Source organism: Hermetia illucens, chromosome 4, assembly GCF_905115235.1.
Source record: "Hermetia illucens chromosome 4, iHerIll2.2.curated.20191125, whole genome shotgun sequence".
Taxonomy (NCBI): domain Eukaryota; kingdom Metazoa; phylum Arthropoda; class Insecta; order Diptera; family Stratiomyidae; genus Hermetia; species Hermetia illucens.
This window is the reverse complement of record NC_051852.1, coordinates 40,241,295-40,258,355: the sequence shown is the minus strand read 5'-3', so window position 1 is coordinate 40,258,355 and position 17,061 is coordinate 40,241,295. Positions and strand designations below refer to the sequence as shown.

At 38.3% G+C, this 17,061-nt stretch overlaps 1 protein-coding gene across 2 annotated transcripts in view; it reads right to left on the bottom strand.

Annotated features, from left to right (window-relative positions):
• LOC119655560 (carboxypeptidase D) overlaps positions 1 to 17,061 on the bottom strand; it is a 150,469-nt gene that overhangs the window by 117,809 nt on the left and 15,599 nt on the right. The gene's annotated exons all lie outside the window — the stretch shown is intronic.

The window sequence follows — 17,061 nt, the reverse complement described above, 5'->3', positions numbered from 1 at the left end:
TTTCTCAGTAATTTGAGTGTAGAATACCGAAAGTATCTTTCTGTTCCTTGATAAATAATGCGTTTGAAGTTAATCGCCACATCGTCCTGGTTATATAACTTTTGGATTGTTGGATGATGGACATCGGGAGTGACTTGACTCTCAATATATATCATTTATGAGTGAAAAATGTATTCAGGGCGGCAAATGAAACTTTTTTAAGCAGATTATTTATAGCCTTGGAAAGGCAAAAACGGAAGATGAAAAAAGCTGAATGTGACAAGAGTCAGCTCACAGTTGATGGTACTAGGAAAGGGCTCTTGAAAAAAAGGAGGATTTTCTCCTTTTTTGGACTTGATTTGTTTATTAGAAAGTATTCCAAAAAAATTATTGACAGTGATATTGTCGTTCTGTCAAACTTGCAACTATCAATGCCAAAAAAAATGAAGGAAGTGATACGGAATTCAATGCGTGGTTTGAAGAACGTGAAGAAAATTGCAATGCAAATCACATGGGCAGCGCTGATGCAATAAAAAGGGATGCAGTGTCAGAGATGTGTTGTCGTTCAGTACAGTGTTCCGACGTTGTTTATTCATATTATACATATAAGAGATGATGATAGATGAGATGATTAAGGCAATCCCGGATAGCGATCCTTGCAAAGAAAGAAAGACTGGTAGTGCAAAAAAAGGAATGTGTGAGTCATATGGAAAAGCGTATGGGAATGACTCTGAGAAATACAAGAAGTAATCGGCGAACGAAATATTACAGATTGAAATTTAGGGTGGGGGTATGTATGTATGTTATATATGTATTATTTCTGCTTATTGCTGTTTATTCATAAACCGGATGGTTTTCGTGTTAGTTGCGAAACAAACTCCTAAGACAGTTAATGCTGTTATGAGAGCAAGGAAGCAGCTTCCAACTCAGGCTCAGATTTTCGCAGCTAGCCCGTAGCATTTACGAAGCTCGCCTACCCTGCGGCTAGGAATCTCTCTAAGGTCTCTAAAGAATGATTTATCCAGTGTCCGTGGTCTGAATCTAGCTAGAGTTTCGCAAAAGAAGTGCCTGAGGTTTTCTCCCTCTTCTCCGCAAATTCGGCAATGCGAATTGTAGGGTATGTTGAACCTGGCGGCTTGGTCACCAATGAGCCCTCGTGATCGGGTTTTATTATAAGCGGGCCAAATCCTCCTTGACTTAGCACAGGTGGTGAGCCTTCGCCATCTGAGATCCGCGACTGCTAAGTAATGCGAGCCGGATACCGACTATACCGGCCCAGTTCTATGTTCAATATTCAATTTAGCTTTGGATCCAGGATTACACCCAGATACTTTACATTGGAGGAAAGAACCAATTTTTGTTCATTCAGCCGCAGCAACTGGAATTCAGATGGCTTGGCATGGTGGTGAATAGCATCAATTCTATTTTGGTTAGGTTCATGCGGAGTTTTCATGAAAGGTTTTTTGCTCAGAATTGACGACTGACGATTTTTCTGATTATTTCGAAAAAGTTTTCCACCCTCAGGAAAGGGTGACAAACGACTCGGAATATCGAAAAATCACTTTACTCAAATATTCTACACTAAATCTAGATATAATTGAGGCCAAAAAATCGATTCCTTGGATCCAAGACACGGGATAACCGCATTAAACAAGTAGTGGACTGAAAGAAGAAATGACACCCTTTCCCATCTTCATAATGCAATCAAAAATGTAACAACTTTAACCAGTGTCAATGAAGACATTATAGTATTACAATGTAATACAGAATAGTAAATTACAAGTTCTTATAGTATGAATATTTCCTCCTACAGAGTACTATAATCCTGTAGTGTACCGTTACACTTGAATGAAGGGCTCTAACATACAAGGCCCATATTCAATTAGATTGTCACGCCAGCGATTATTATTTGCAAATATAGACATTCTGAAAAGCGTGTAAAATATTTCACTTTAAAAATACTTTGTGTGCCCGAAATTTATAATTTAATTTGATCGCAAATTGTCAAAAAAGAATCATACAATTTAATTTTTGAAACCTAAAATCTACAATTTACTTTCATTCATATTTGTAGGTTTTCATCAGGTTTGGTTCTTTCACTAGTGTATGAAAAATTTAATTTAATTCTGCACGATGCATACATAATGAATACAAAAAAAGTTGGTGTCTGAACATATTGAATAATTTTTCCGAAAATTCAATTTTATTGCCATAAATGCAAAAGAAAAAGTAAATTAAATATTTCAGTTAAAAAAATTTCCATATTCAACATTTTTAAGATGTTCTATGAGAAAAGAGAACACAAAAATGGTTCAAAGAAAAAGGCGTTAAATTTGATGGTTGTTTGCTATAATATATTCATGACGTTAGTTATAATCCAATAACCCAAAAGGCTCTATAGATGAAACCAATTTGATAGCATATCAAAATTCAAATATTCCGAATACCAAAGATAGTCATGAAATTAAAATGAAAAGCTTAGCCGTGAACTAATTTTTTATAATCCCAAATACTTGCGGTGAATGACAACTCTGAATGATGAGCTACACGTTGACCAACGAAAGGTTTCTAAGGGTGTACATCCAGTTTTTTAAACCCTGATCTACATATCTAAAACATGATTTTAGATGACACTTCGAGTAAAAAGAGTCCATTCACTCCGTGTAACTGAACACTAGAAACTAAACACAAAAAAAAAAACAAATCATTTTTACAGAATGTTTGAATGACTTTTTCGGAAGAGTTCGTTTATAAAATTAATTAATTGACGGTTTGCACCATTAACATATCAGTTGACTAAGTTGTGTGCTACCTTCAAAGTTGGAGGTTTCATTACGGAAAATGTTTGAATATATAAATATATGCGTGTGTTTGAATAAATTGGGTTACGTTGAAAACAGATTAATCTAATTTTTTTACAATTAACTGCTACATCTTCAAATCGTCTTGATCGTTTGACTATTTATGGAGTTGATCACTGCATAATTATTTGCGAAAAGTTTACAACCCATGTAGAGGTTTAGATCTGTGTACAAACCAACGAAAGAAAAGGAAATTTGACCATCACGTAACAAGGGGACTACCATGCATCCACGTATGCTTATCGGAATGAAAAACTATTTTAGACTTATTACGGATTCCGCGAAATATAGATCAATTTTTTGCTTTAATTTTGATATGATGAAACAATGCCGGCTTGATGATTTCGGACCTTCGGAATGGAAATGGAATCTCATATAACATAATGGAAGAATAAAAAATTGTTTTGCCTAGCCATGGGCGCGACCGAAAACAGTTTTGAAAATAAGTATTTGGAACTATTTTTCCAAAATAAAATAGCTACACCGTATAATTTTGTAGTTTTTTTTTAATTTATATTTAGAATTTAACATAAAACGCGATGAGGTTATCCCTTCCTTCCAAGAAATACTATTTTTCTTGTGACTATTAAACATTATCATTACCGCAGTAGTTTATTAGAAGAAAATTCCTCCTGAGCCATGACGATTCTCTTTATTGTATTTCCGGATTTATTTATAGAAAAATAAACACAAATCATAGAGGTTTTTGAAAAACAGAGGAAGGGTTAAAATTTCCTGAGAAAACATGAACCGCGGAATATAAACAGGGAAGTGACATTTCTCACCGAACGATCTATTTCAGACGTATTTATCTAAAAAATGTAAAGTTTGATATACATGACGGGAATTGTTACCAGTATTGATACTAGATTTTGTTGTGTATTACGTTCGAACCAGCATTATGAAGGAAAAACGAAGCACTAATGAATATTATTAAAAGATTTTATTACATAAAATTAAATATTATCGAAAGAAATTATTCTTCCATGTATGCGAGTAAGAGATTCTATAATCATCAATACAAATGCAACGCCTTAGAACGGCTTGCAACTGAGGGCTCAGGGAAATGTCGAATATGCTAATCGATGTTGTGGAAATCGGCTTTTTTTGTGAAGAACTGGATAAGGATACTAGGTTGTTGCACATGAAATGGCCGATTTGGCAGTCCGCGAAGTTAGTTGCGATTTTTCGGTATCAAACCACCAGATAGCCCTGTTGGTGTCGGATAATGAAGTATAAATACTCCTACATTTAATCAAGGAGTCATTTCAGTTTTGACCATCGTTGTAATAATAATAATAATAATAATCGTTGGCACAACAATCCATATTGGATCAGGGCCTTGAAGTGTGTTAGAGCACTTCATTCAAGACCGTAACGGTACACTACAGTATATTGTAGGAGACAATGTGGTCAGCATTGCGCTCGCCCGAGGTTGTTACCCTGATTTGACTCAGGTACTCATTCACAGCTGAGTCGACTGGTATCTGACGTCAAATAACGATACCCACCAGTGAGATTTGAACCGCGATCTTCCGTACGACAGCCTTGCGCTCTAACCACTCAGCTATCCGGACACGTTGTAATAACGTAAATAAAAAGGGAAAAAAGATGGAAAAGAGCCAAGAACGTAGACTTTTTCTGTTTGAGTCCAAACTCGGTCGTAAAGCAGCGGAGGTGGCCAGGAACATTAAGAGTGTATTAGGAGCTGATACGGTAAGCGAACGAACCAAACGGTGGTGGTTCGAAAAATTCCGGTCAGACGACGTCAACCTTCAAAGTGAGCCACGTGAACATACAGGACCATCAATTGACAAGGACGAGCTGCATTTGCTAGTCGAATCCGACACACGTCAGTCTGTGAGAGAAATTGCAGAGAAACTGGGACAGTTTCCCGGCACTTACAACTTAGAAAGGTGGAAAAGCTCGACAAATGAGTTCCGGATGCCCTTACGAAGCAAAATATGGCGCTTTGAATGGACATGTGCAGTTTTTTACTCTCCCATAACAGAAGCAACCCCTTTTTCACAGAATAGTGATATGTGATGAAAAGTGGATATTATACGACAATCGTCGCCGATCAGCACAATGGCTAGATGCTGATGAGTCACCAAAGCAAATGCCAAAACCGAACCTCCATCCGAAGAAGGTAATGATGACTGTTTGGTGGTCTACAGCTGGTCACTGTCTTGACGGCATTTAAAAAGGCAAATTAAGGAAGCAGACATCCGAAAAAGTTTCTCGCATGAAAATACAAAGTGAATTATAAATCAAAAGAACATTCACTGGACAGAAAACACCACTTAAGAGGGTCATCCCGTGTGTCGGATCCGAGGAATCGATTTTCTTTTTTTTGTATCAATTGTATCTAGATATAGTGTAGAATATATGGGCAAAGTGATTTGATATTCGGAATCTTTCGGAAATTATAGTGTTAAACACGTAAAAGGTCACATGCCAGATTTATATCGATCGCCGTAATAAATCGCGTATTTATCGGTCCGAATGATGTTCGAATAACTTTGCTAAACGGACAAGAATTGAAGCCAAGGTTGTACATGTGTTTCATGAAGAAACCTAAGGTTTATGGCTAGTCCATAGCAGATTAATGGTCAGTTTTTCGTTTTTGTTTTTCTCGAAACTGCATATTGAAAAACTGCTACCACCATAGCCCAAAATCTATCCATCTATTATTCAGAGCATATTTCTACGGTCTGCAAACTAGGATAATTGCGATTCATTCGGTAGTTTTTTTTTTATTCATTAAAGAAGCCTCGAAAAAACAATAAATAAAATAGGATAAATTATCAACGGTCTCAAAGTTGTAGTCTCTTATATTTATTCCTCCCGTTTGACCAGTGCGGTTTGATGTTGTTTGTTAGTTGGTTGGTTTTTGGTGCTGACGTTACCACCATTATCGGTTTTTCAAACCACACTCATCTGCGCTATGCTACGCTATATCTGCAGTATACGCAATAATAAAGCAAGAATAGATTTGAAAGAACAAGACAAAGGGGCTGGTAATATATTCTCTTTGATATTTTAATTGAAAGCCTTATATAAAGCAGTATTCACCATTCGGGCCGATAGTAGTTAATATAGTGATGAAAACACTGCCTAAGGTCAGGCCGGAAAAAAATAGTAATTAAATATCCATAGAGCTTGACATGAAGTGCTTTTCTCTTGCAAATATGTACTAGTAGTTCGCGAACAGCTTATTTCTTTCTTCAGTGCAACGTGTCTTCCATTCCATGTTCATTCTAATATTATAAAATTATCTATGATAATAAATGCATTTTGCAATTAAAAAGAACATAAAACTCCAAACTACATTTAAAGCCCGCCATTTACGTACAGCTTGGTCTGTCGGCTACTTCGGAAGAGCCCGCACTACACCCGTCCACCCGTTAAACTGAATGCACCATCCACGTACTGTCAAGCCGCGAAATCATTAGTTCAACACTGGATGTGAAAGGACTTGAGACGAGAATTCAGACGTAACTGACGGGCAAAAGTCTACATGGATGGCAGACTTAAAGATTCTTTCGAATACACTTCTTTACGCTAACAAACGTTATTCAGTTGCTGTGAGCTATAAGTCAACTCCCTTAAGAAAAATAATGAATAAATGTAGAGTTGTAGGTTATCAGAACAGCAATTGAAAATCTTTATAGTTACGAATGACGTTGAAATTCATTGAAGGAAAGTAATTAGATGTCTGTAGTTTGCATAATAGATCTGGGAATTCTATCTGATTGTGCAGAAAAAACATTCAATCCGAAGTATTTTATACATTCAGCCTCACATTTGAAAAGATTTACATTAGTTTTACTATTTTTCAGTCAATGATTGTTCCAAACAATAGAAAGATAATTGCATCATTTACTCAGTTTATTGGGAAATGTTCTTCTTACTAGCGTCCATCGTAAGCATTATTTCTCTTGGAGATGTTGCAAACAATAGCGAAGAATGTATTATAGAAAGAATTTTATTACGAAATTTTTTGCCTACAAATGAAACCTTAAAATGAATAGATAAGTTAAATGAAATGAATAGACGGATATCTAATTTTTCTCATATTCGTTTCAATGGCTTGCGTCCTCAGTTCTTATGTTTAATTCAAACTGGTTGTTTTTGGCGTTTTCGAATTCCGGTCAATACAATCGGGAATTAATTGTAATGAAACAATAACCACAACGTTTCTCACTTTAAGCTTTCCTGTATAATTTAGCCGGTACTCTCCATTAGGTTTGCATAACTGACCTTTAACCTTTAAATTCCGATGTAAAAGTATACGTTATTCTGAGCGTGGGTAAAAATGATCTATATTGATTAATTTTAGAAATTATTAAAAAATTGATGCTTTGGTTGAAAAGGTACGAAGAAAATTAAAATAATTGGTAAAGGTATACGTCAGTAATAATTGAAACGATGTAAGTAATTTTTACCTTCACTCGGGTTTGAGGGTAAATATTGATTAACATCAGATATTATCGCGACCACCATCTTTTTCTGATTGAATATGGTAAGTGCACGTAAAGTAGTAATATAACCTTAACCTTCTGGCAGTGGCAACTTTTGTCCCATTTTTAAGGTTTTGTTTGTAAAACAAAACCTTATTAAAATCGGTTCAATATCTGTCTGTCTGTCACAGGCACTTTTCTCAGAAACGGCTATACCGATTGACACGAAATTTGGTGAGAAGGTGAGAACTGTGGACCCCCAGACATGCAGTGAGTAGTATCCTCCTACGTTGAGATTTAGGGGGGGTCCCCATACATGTAAAAGGGGGGTGTAAAATTTTTTTCACCAAATATAGTCATGTGGGGTATCAAATGAAAGCTCTCGAGTAGTACTTTTCGAAGCCGGTCTCAGTTTTGAGATTTGTTAAAAAGGCGGGGAGTGGGAGGGGTGCAAAGTGATGATTTCTTTAACGGAGCCATTCTCAGAAACTACTCAACCGAAAAATCTGAAGTTCAGTAAAAATCGCGTAGTTATTGAGTGTCAAGCGGCTCAGGACGGACGGAGGAAATAGACGGAATATCTATATACAGCTGTTATGCAAGTGCAAGCCTTACAAGAGGGGTTCCATTCTTTGGTGGAAAGGTTAGCAATGAATGCAAACGGCCATAGCCCTAAGATAGTGGCTGGCGATTTATACGCAAGAAGAATGGGGCAGCCGAGAAACGAACGCAAGTGGAATATATTACTCGAAGCTCTTTCTCGGCTGAATCTTGTAGTTGCTAACACTGGATGCGTTAACACTTTCAAAAAGAGAAAAATGAGGTCCGTGATAGATGTCACTTTTGTTAGCGATGCTTTAGCTAAGGATCTCCAGTGGTATGTTAGTGAAGAATATACACATAGCGACCACCAGGCCATCACTTTTGAAGCCATACACGAATGAAATGGTCCTGGGCGAGAGCTGAAAGGTGGCCAGCTAATAAATTTGACGAGGAGATTTTCGAAGAAGTTCTGCAGCAAAATACAGCGCTTGAAGGAAGCGCAGAAGATAAAGCTTTACAGACCGGCGAAAAGTTACGCAGAGCATGTAACTCCTCCATACCAAGGTGTGTTGTACCCCAGAAGCGAATTCCGAACTTTTGGTGGAACTCTGAAAACGTAGTCAGCGAAATAGAAATCGATCTGGATACGAGCAGCTACATGAAGAATACAAAAACGCTTGGAAGAAATTACATGCGGCCCTAATAAAAAGTAAAAGCGAACAATTTAAGCGACTGCGTAACGTGACATGTACACGGCGGTCTCTCCGAGAATCAGTTTGGTTTTCGAAAGGGGAGGTCTACAACGGATGCAGTTGTCCTAGTAGCTAACACAGCTAAAACCGCGCTTGATAAGGACAAATGTTGGGCAATGATCACACTCCATGTCAAAAGCGCCTTCAATTACGCTAGATGGAGCAAGATACTTGAGTCTCTATCAACTTAGGCGTAGCGAAGTACCTGGTGCGTATCATTGCTGACTACCTATTCGATAGGGTTCTGCGCTGCGAATCAGATGAAGAAATGAAATTATACCAAATGACATGCGGAGTTCCACAAGGGTCCGTCCTAGGGCCATACTTGTGGATTGTTATGTATAACGGAGACCGCGCTAGACCTTCCTACTCTTCTGGCCCCCTTGGTTTCACGTATGATATTGGTGTGACGGTTGTTGCACGCCTCCTCGAAGAAGTCGACCTTATGCAAATGAAGCAGTCTATGAGATTAAATCCTGGTTAGAGAATGCTGGTCTACAGCTCGTAGAACATAAGACGGACGTAGTATTTATTATCAAGGAGAGAAAATGCGCTTCCATGAACATCAAAGTTGGAACGCAAACAATTCATTCCAAGCCTGCGCTTAAGTGCCTAGGCGTAATGATTGACCAGAATTTTTTCTGTGAGGGCAATAGTATAAGGCCCCAGCGTTATTATGATGAAATAGACGTCTCCTCTATGGTTCTGGATATTTTTCCTAAACCCTGCCTGGAAATGCTATAGCTAGGTTCAATATACTTCTACTTTTAGGGTTTGATTGCATGGTGACAGTTCCCCGTGAATAATCCCTCGAATAATCTGCCAAATACGAAATAAGATCTTACGATGGCGTGGAGGTGTTTTATTCCTTACAAATGGCAGTCTTCCTTATTTCTGAGGGATAACTGAATCAAATAAATCTCACAACGTAACCCAGGGATCGAATTCTTCTTCGTATGGTGGTACTGTGTACCTTGAACCTCTCTGATAGTTAAGCCACAGTTACTTTATCCTCCTCCTCCAATGCCACTAGTAATTCAAGCTCGCTTGGCCAAAAAAACATGCACACATCCAATATTCAAAGGGGAAAATTAAATTAGGAGCTTTTCAGAGTTTTTATTACAAAGATCGTTCACTTAGCTATCCCAGAATATCCAGAAAAAAATTCAAAATGAAATTTGTGTTCTTTCAGATTTTATGAGCGTAGAACTGAACGCTTATCGGGTACAGGCTCAGACTGTAGGGCCCAGGATTTAGTCGTTTCATGTCCTTACATAATCTTGTAGTGTCACATAAATAGCATATGTATAAATACTTGGCCTCAATCCTTTCTACGAGTGCATTTGGATTTGTTGCAACTATATTGCGTTAGTAATTAAGAGTAACAAATGTTTTCATATCCTAAACGCGACTTTTCAAACAATTTTTATTCAAACGCGTTTTTTAATGGCGTTTTTCACTTTTGCGGGAATTCAGGCTCAAAAATTAATGAACCGATCATTACGAAATTTGGGGGTATGATTCTTTATGTGTGTCCGTATGGCTGAGTGGTTAGAGCACAAGGCTGTCGTACGGAAGGTCGCGGTTCAAATTTCACTGGTAGCAGTGGGATTTGTATCGTGATTTGACGTCGGATATCAGTCGACTCAGCTGTGAATGAGTACCTGAGTCAAATCAGGGTAATAATCTCGGGCGAGCGCAATGCTGACCACATTGCCTCCTACAGTCTACTGTGGTGTACCGTTACGGTCTTGAATGAAGTGCTCTAACACACTTCAAGGCCCTGATCCAATATGGATTGTTGCGCCAACGATTATTATTATTATTATTCTTTATAAAGTTGCCAAGAATATGAATTAACATCTGGGAAGATACATTTTTTAAGGGTGCTTTTTTGCATTATTTATAAAAAAAGTGGTGAATATTGAAATTTTTTTCCAAGGGGTGCAACATTTTTTATTTTGGTAATTTTTACCTGCACTGAGATTCATATTCTTAGAGAATAACACATCGTTCAATAAGTCCCGGGACTAACTATGAAAACAACATTTTATCGGCAAAATTCTTTATTATTCATCAACATAATCTCCTTCAAGGGTTATACAATCATTCCAACGCTTCTCTAACTTTTCAATGCCATGTTTGTAGAACGATTTGTCTTTTGACTCAAAATGAGCCTCAGTAGCAGCGATCACCTCCTCATTTGAGCCAAATCTTTTTCCCTGGAGCATCTTTTTGAGATCCGCAAAAGCCAGCAGTCGCTGGGGGCCAGATCCGGCGAGTGCGGAGGATGAGGAAGCAGTTGGAAGCCTAATTCGTTGAATTTGGTCATCGTTTTGATTGACTTGTGACATGGTGCGTTATCTTGATGAAAGATGACTTTCTTCTTCTTCATGTGTGGGCGTTTTTTCGCTATTTCGGCCTTCAAACGATCCAATAACACCATGTAGTAGTCGCTATTGATGGTTTTTCCTTTTTCGAGGTAGTCAATGAAAATTATACCATTCGCATCCCAGAATACGGACGCCATCACTTTGCCGGCCGACTGTTGTCTTTTTGGACGCTTCGGGCGGCTTTTACCGGTCGTATGCCATTCAGCTGACTGCCGACTTGACTCCGGAGTGAAATGGTGAATCCATGTTTCGTCCACTGTCACATATCGACGGAAAAAATTCTGTTTATTACGAGTAAACAGTGCCAAACAGCTCTCTGAATCATTGATACGTTATTGCTTTTGTTCCATTGTGAGCAAACGCGGCAGCCATTTGGAAAAAACCTTTTTCATAGCCAATTTTTGGTGCAAAATAGTAAATGCACTACCAGTTGATATGTTCACCATCTTAGCTATCTCGCGCACTTTCATTTTGCGGTCACCCATCACAATTTTCAATACTTGCTTCATGTTTTCAGGAGTTACTCCCTCATTTGGCCGACCCGAACGTTCTGCATCATTTGTATCAGCACGACCGCGTTTCACGTCGAAAACCACCGACAAATGGTTGTTTTCGACGGAGTAGAGTCCGGATAACGTTTTTCCAGCCATTGCTGAGCTTGAACAGTGTTTTTTCCCCATTAGAAAACAATGTTTTATCAACACACGAAACTCGTTTTGGTCCATTTTTTCACGATTGGAAAGGTAGCGTCAGTTTAACCACTATAGCTTTCTTGGTTATGTTTCGAATTACATCAAATTTTGACACATCTTATTTGAAGGTTGGTACTTCTGAACCTTGGTATATAAATGACATTATTAGCGCCATTTCTACGCTAGTCCCGGGACTTATGGAACGATGTGTTAAGCTAATAATGTAAAATTGAAAGCTTTTTGGTTTCAGATAAAAATCGACGTCCCGCAGTTAGAAAACACTAGCTATGACCTTCAACGGAATAATATCGCGTATTTTTTATATTCTTAATTCAAATTTATCAAAAAATTCTCAAATTTGCTCGGAGTATGACTAGCATAACATCGAAGTATTTTTTCCTATTAAAAAAATTCGAAAAACATGAAAACAAGCCTTCTAATGTGGTTTCCCCCCCTTAAGCAAAAAATCTTAAATTGCATTAAAAAAGTTGTAAATTCGATAAACACCATGTTTATCGCTAGTAGCTTTGAATAAACGAGTAGACCAGTCGCAGCAAACCTCACACTAGCCGGGGCTCGACAATATTCACAGTAAGGAAGGAAGTGAGGAAGGAGAACTTCTAAAAATTTAAACAAAGACTTCAAAACGCACTCTTAACTTTTAATAATTTATATTATTAAATGCGATAATTGGAGAAAATTGTTACCAATCCAGAATCAGTTCCCAGAAAAACTCAGAAATATTATGAAGGTCAATCGAAGAGAAGAACAAGCTCGACATTATCGTATTATAAAAATACACGTGATCAGCTTGCCTCCACGTTTTTATCATTTTTGCATATTTCTGTTGCATAGCGACATACAGTCACGGGAATTGGAAACCGTGGGATCTGCACCGAGCTGTGATACCACACAACAACGCCATTGAATTTGTGATATATTTACTTGAGTTTATGGAGAGTGTGAGATAAAGTGATTACACATATTCATTTCATCGTAACTGTGCGTGATGTTTTCATGCACAAAAGCTAACAATATCAATATCATGAACGAATGACATCCAAATAAATTTCGCCCTAAAAGCAGGCAGAAAAAGTAGATTTCGTGGATTCACCCACACGACAATAATAAAATCCAGAATTTATATCTCTTAATTCATAATAAATCCATTACCCACGGTCGTATCTACTTTTGATAGCCTCTCGTCCAATGATTATTTCATCAGTTTCAATTGAATACAATCACTGATAACAAAACGTGACATCACGCAGACTTCAATGAAATAGCAATCGCATACTTTCTGCAAACAACAGGTGGCTCATCCCTTACGGGGTAATTGGGCGAGCATTCGCCTTCACTTCCTCCTACACGGACAGGATTTTAGAGTAATTTCAACGGCGCTTTTTACCATTGCACGGAATGTGTAGGAGTACTTACTGACGTCATAGACTTTCGTATCGATTTGCAGCTGATGGCATCCTCCAGAACCCAATTGGGAAGGATTTTGGGGCTATTGTGAACATGGTATCTTGGCTAGAGGTTCCGTAGTTGAGAAACAAAGGGGTTGGGTTAGTGGAAAACAAGTCGATGAGCTTAAGGGTTATAATGGATAATAATCCGATGGTATTACGTAAAAGACAGCATTTTTGGCATATGTTAGGTTTCCGGATGTGTGGAATTGGATGCCCTTCAAGATAACGAATGGGATAATTGATGATATTCAGATATCCTAGTGATTTCTGCGGATAGTTAATATTGTTAGAATGATAACGAATGTTTTATTAGTGGAGTATTCCCGACGATAGCCTTGTAATCTAGGGCTTTCAGCCAATATGCAATGTCACTTATCTAAAGCTTATGTGTGAAGAGAGGTAATAGGAATATTTTCATGATTTAATGGATTTCACCAAATTATGAAGGATCAAGTTTAGATGAAGTGTACTGGGGGCAATGATAGCATTATCCAATAATGTGGAAAGTATTTTAACTGCCAAGCAAACTAGTTACCCGCATTCAGTTATTCATCAACTCAATTTCGAGGAAAGGGGTAGAATAAATGAGGAATGCCATTAAATGGAGAATACGGGGCAACTGGAAACTATTTCAAAAAATAACTTCATTTCCGTATTCCTCTCTACGACATATGCTAACAGCCAATATTCGTATTTGAATAAAATGGTTTTTTCTACCCGTTTATATGTAAATGAATGGTTTAAAACATTCACCCGATAATTCCAGGTATGCAAATAAAAAACACTTTAAAGAGTTTTTTACACGACATTCTAATGACTGACATTTATATGAACAGTTGCTGGTTGCCACACATTAAAATTTTAATGCTAAAAACTTAAGTGTGTGCTCTCAATTTTCCGCTTTCTTTTCAACCGTGTGCATCCTTGGTTTTGTTTCAGTAAAAATACAGACAAATACCGAATTCGAATAAATTAACGTCTATTCTCTCGAAAATCGATTTTGGAGAAGTGGAACGTCTAGACTGAAATCTGAATACTTTCACAATCGAAAATCCTGAAAAATTGATCGAGTATTTTTTTAATTTAATGGTTTTTCCTTTAAATGCATAACATGTGTGGGATGTTGAAATTTCGTTGTCTGTCACATCAGCCTTCTTCAGCCAGTTCTGTATATTTTCATGAATACTCCGTGAGTAGAAAACAAAGACAAGTCGAAAATCGGAGCTTGACGCTTCAGGTATGGAAGTTTTTGGGAATTTTTACATAAGAACATCTTCTTCTTTTTCTTCAGCCTTTGTACCTTCACATGCGGGTGCGGTCCGTCGTCATCGGATTCGCCATTTGCCTCTATCGAATGCTTGATCTGGGTGCAATTTCGAGGCTTTTAAATCCCCATCCAACGTATCAAGCCACCGTTGTTTAGGCCTGCCTTTTGGTTTTTTACTTCGATGTTCAGAGCAATCTTGGCAAGTGAATTCTCGTTAGTACGAATTGCGTGACCATACCATCGAAGACGCTTTTCCCGCAGCTTTTCCACGATCGGTGCAACCCCATAACGATTACGGATATCCTCATTTCGGATGTTAAGTCCTCGGTGTTTTACGTAAGCCCCACTAGGGGGGCCAACCGCAAATAACCGAGCTGTCCTTACATACAACAGGAGTTCACCCGAAGTATGTGAGTCCAAGGGCTTTCCCGGTTCCCATGGTACCAGTATACCCCTGCTAAGGTTTCGTGACCAATTTGCCACTTCAGATGAGTCCCCGTGCAGACTCGGGTCTGATCGCCCTGATTAGGCCTTTGGAGCATTCGCCTACTGAATCACGGCCGGCAAACCAAAGTGATTACAGCGTCTCCCGGTGCCACCACTATTGAGGTTCTCCTCGGCTACTTGGTTTTGGTTTGGCCGATAGGGTTGCCGCCCCATCTTCCTCGCCGCCACCTCTGAGCACCTCATTTCGAATGTGATCAAAACGTGTCAAGCCACTAGTCCAACGTAACATCTTCGTCTCCATCACCGCAAGACGCCGTTCATTGTCTTTTTAGTTGGCCAACACTCAGAACCATAAAGAGCGACAGGATGGACGACATTGTGGTAAATTTTAGATTTGAGACGTTTGTTGATACGTCGATCACAAAGAACACCAGTTGTGGAACGCCACTTCATCCAGGTTGCGATAATGCGTGAAGCGATTTCATAACGCAGTTCTCCATTGGCTGATAGCGTTTGACCCGAAGTATTTAAATCGCTCAGTTCTGGGCAAATCACTGCTGCTGACACTTTCTAACTCCTGCACTACACACCTTTTGAACCGATGTCAAAATTGAGACAGTCTTCAGAAATTACTGGTCAAGACTTTTCATTTGATACGCTACATGTATGTATATATTCGCTAAAGAAATTTTACTTCCCTCTTTTTCTTGTATGGGGACCCCACCCCGTTTTAAGCCCAACGTAGAACGGTGTCATTCTCTGCATGCTTGGCGGTTCACAGTTCCAACGTCTCCATCAAATTTGGTGTTAAAAGGTGCAACCGTGAAAGCATGCTAGATATTTATAAGAATCAACGCGAGTGGTCCGAAATCCCTGACATTTTTGGTTCTAAATCTCGAGCGATAAAACGCAACTACATAGGAGGGTCGGCCTAGGATATTTAAAAGAGTAAGATTTTCAGTTTGAAGAAAATTAAGATTTTTTTAAAAAAAAATAATTTAAGTAAATTTTATGAAATCTTTTGTACATCATTAAGTATGGTTTTGAGAATATTCTGTAAAATTTTGATCCAAAAATATTCACAGGACACCTTTGGATTGCCGTGTTCACTGTACCTCAGCTGAAAATTATTTGAAAGAAAAAAACCATTTGAATTTAGTCGAAGTATAAAAATGAATCTGTCCCTCAACGGTCTCTCCCTTTTACAAATTTTTGCCGGTCATTTAATGTGAAAAGTGCTATTTTTCATAAAAAATTCCGCCATTTCGTAAGTGAAAAACCCCAATGCAAAATATGTGTACCAAATTTGAAACGAATCGGTCGGGTAGTTTTAAAATGGCAGTGAACCTAGACTTTGAAAAAGTTGTTTTGAGAAAAATACTTAAAAGCTTAAAAACTGCAACTCGAATTGGGTTGGAATTTGGGCAATATATTCTTGAAACTATAGAATAATCGATTTTTTGGAAATGGAAAACCTTACCCTTCCCTTAATGAATGAAAAGTATGGTTTTATATTTCGTGCTACTGAAGAAATGTGAAAAAATATTCTCTACTCTTTTCCTTACGATTATTTCCTAGATTTTTTCAAAGTGATTTGTCAGGGCCACCTTTACTGCACTTTCCATCGCAAATTTTCGTCCCAAAGTGCCAAAGTTATTGGAAGACAGACCTAGATTGTAAGGTAAGGCTGTTCAATTTCTATGAATCGCGTAGCTTCAAAGGAATCCCTCACAATCCGGGCAGTATGAACAAGCGTCTCGTCTTGCAGAAACGGTACAAGAGGCTTCTGTGCTCGGCCAAGCAAATTAACATAGTGCCGACCGTTCATTGTAGTCTCTTTGGGCAAGTAATCAATTAAAATTATCTCTCTCTCTCTTTCCCAGGAAATAGTATCTTCGACGACAACTTTTCTACTTGGTATCTCTCCCTTTTTTGTCCGATTGAGGAGGCATATAGAGTCGGGGGATGTGGGACATAATACAGTAACCATTTTCGTGCCAAGAAAGAAGTGTTCTTGGGGTCGTTGCTCTACAGGTAGACAAAGGGTTGTTTAGGATAAGTGAGGGATGTTAAGTCCACATCCACTTGATGTTGGACCGGGCCAACTGGAGAGCAACAACTCCTTTGGGGCATGGCATCCAGACATTTAAAAAATCTAGGAACAAACGGTTTCGTCCAGGGTAAAAGCAACT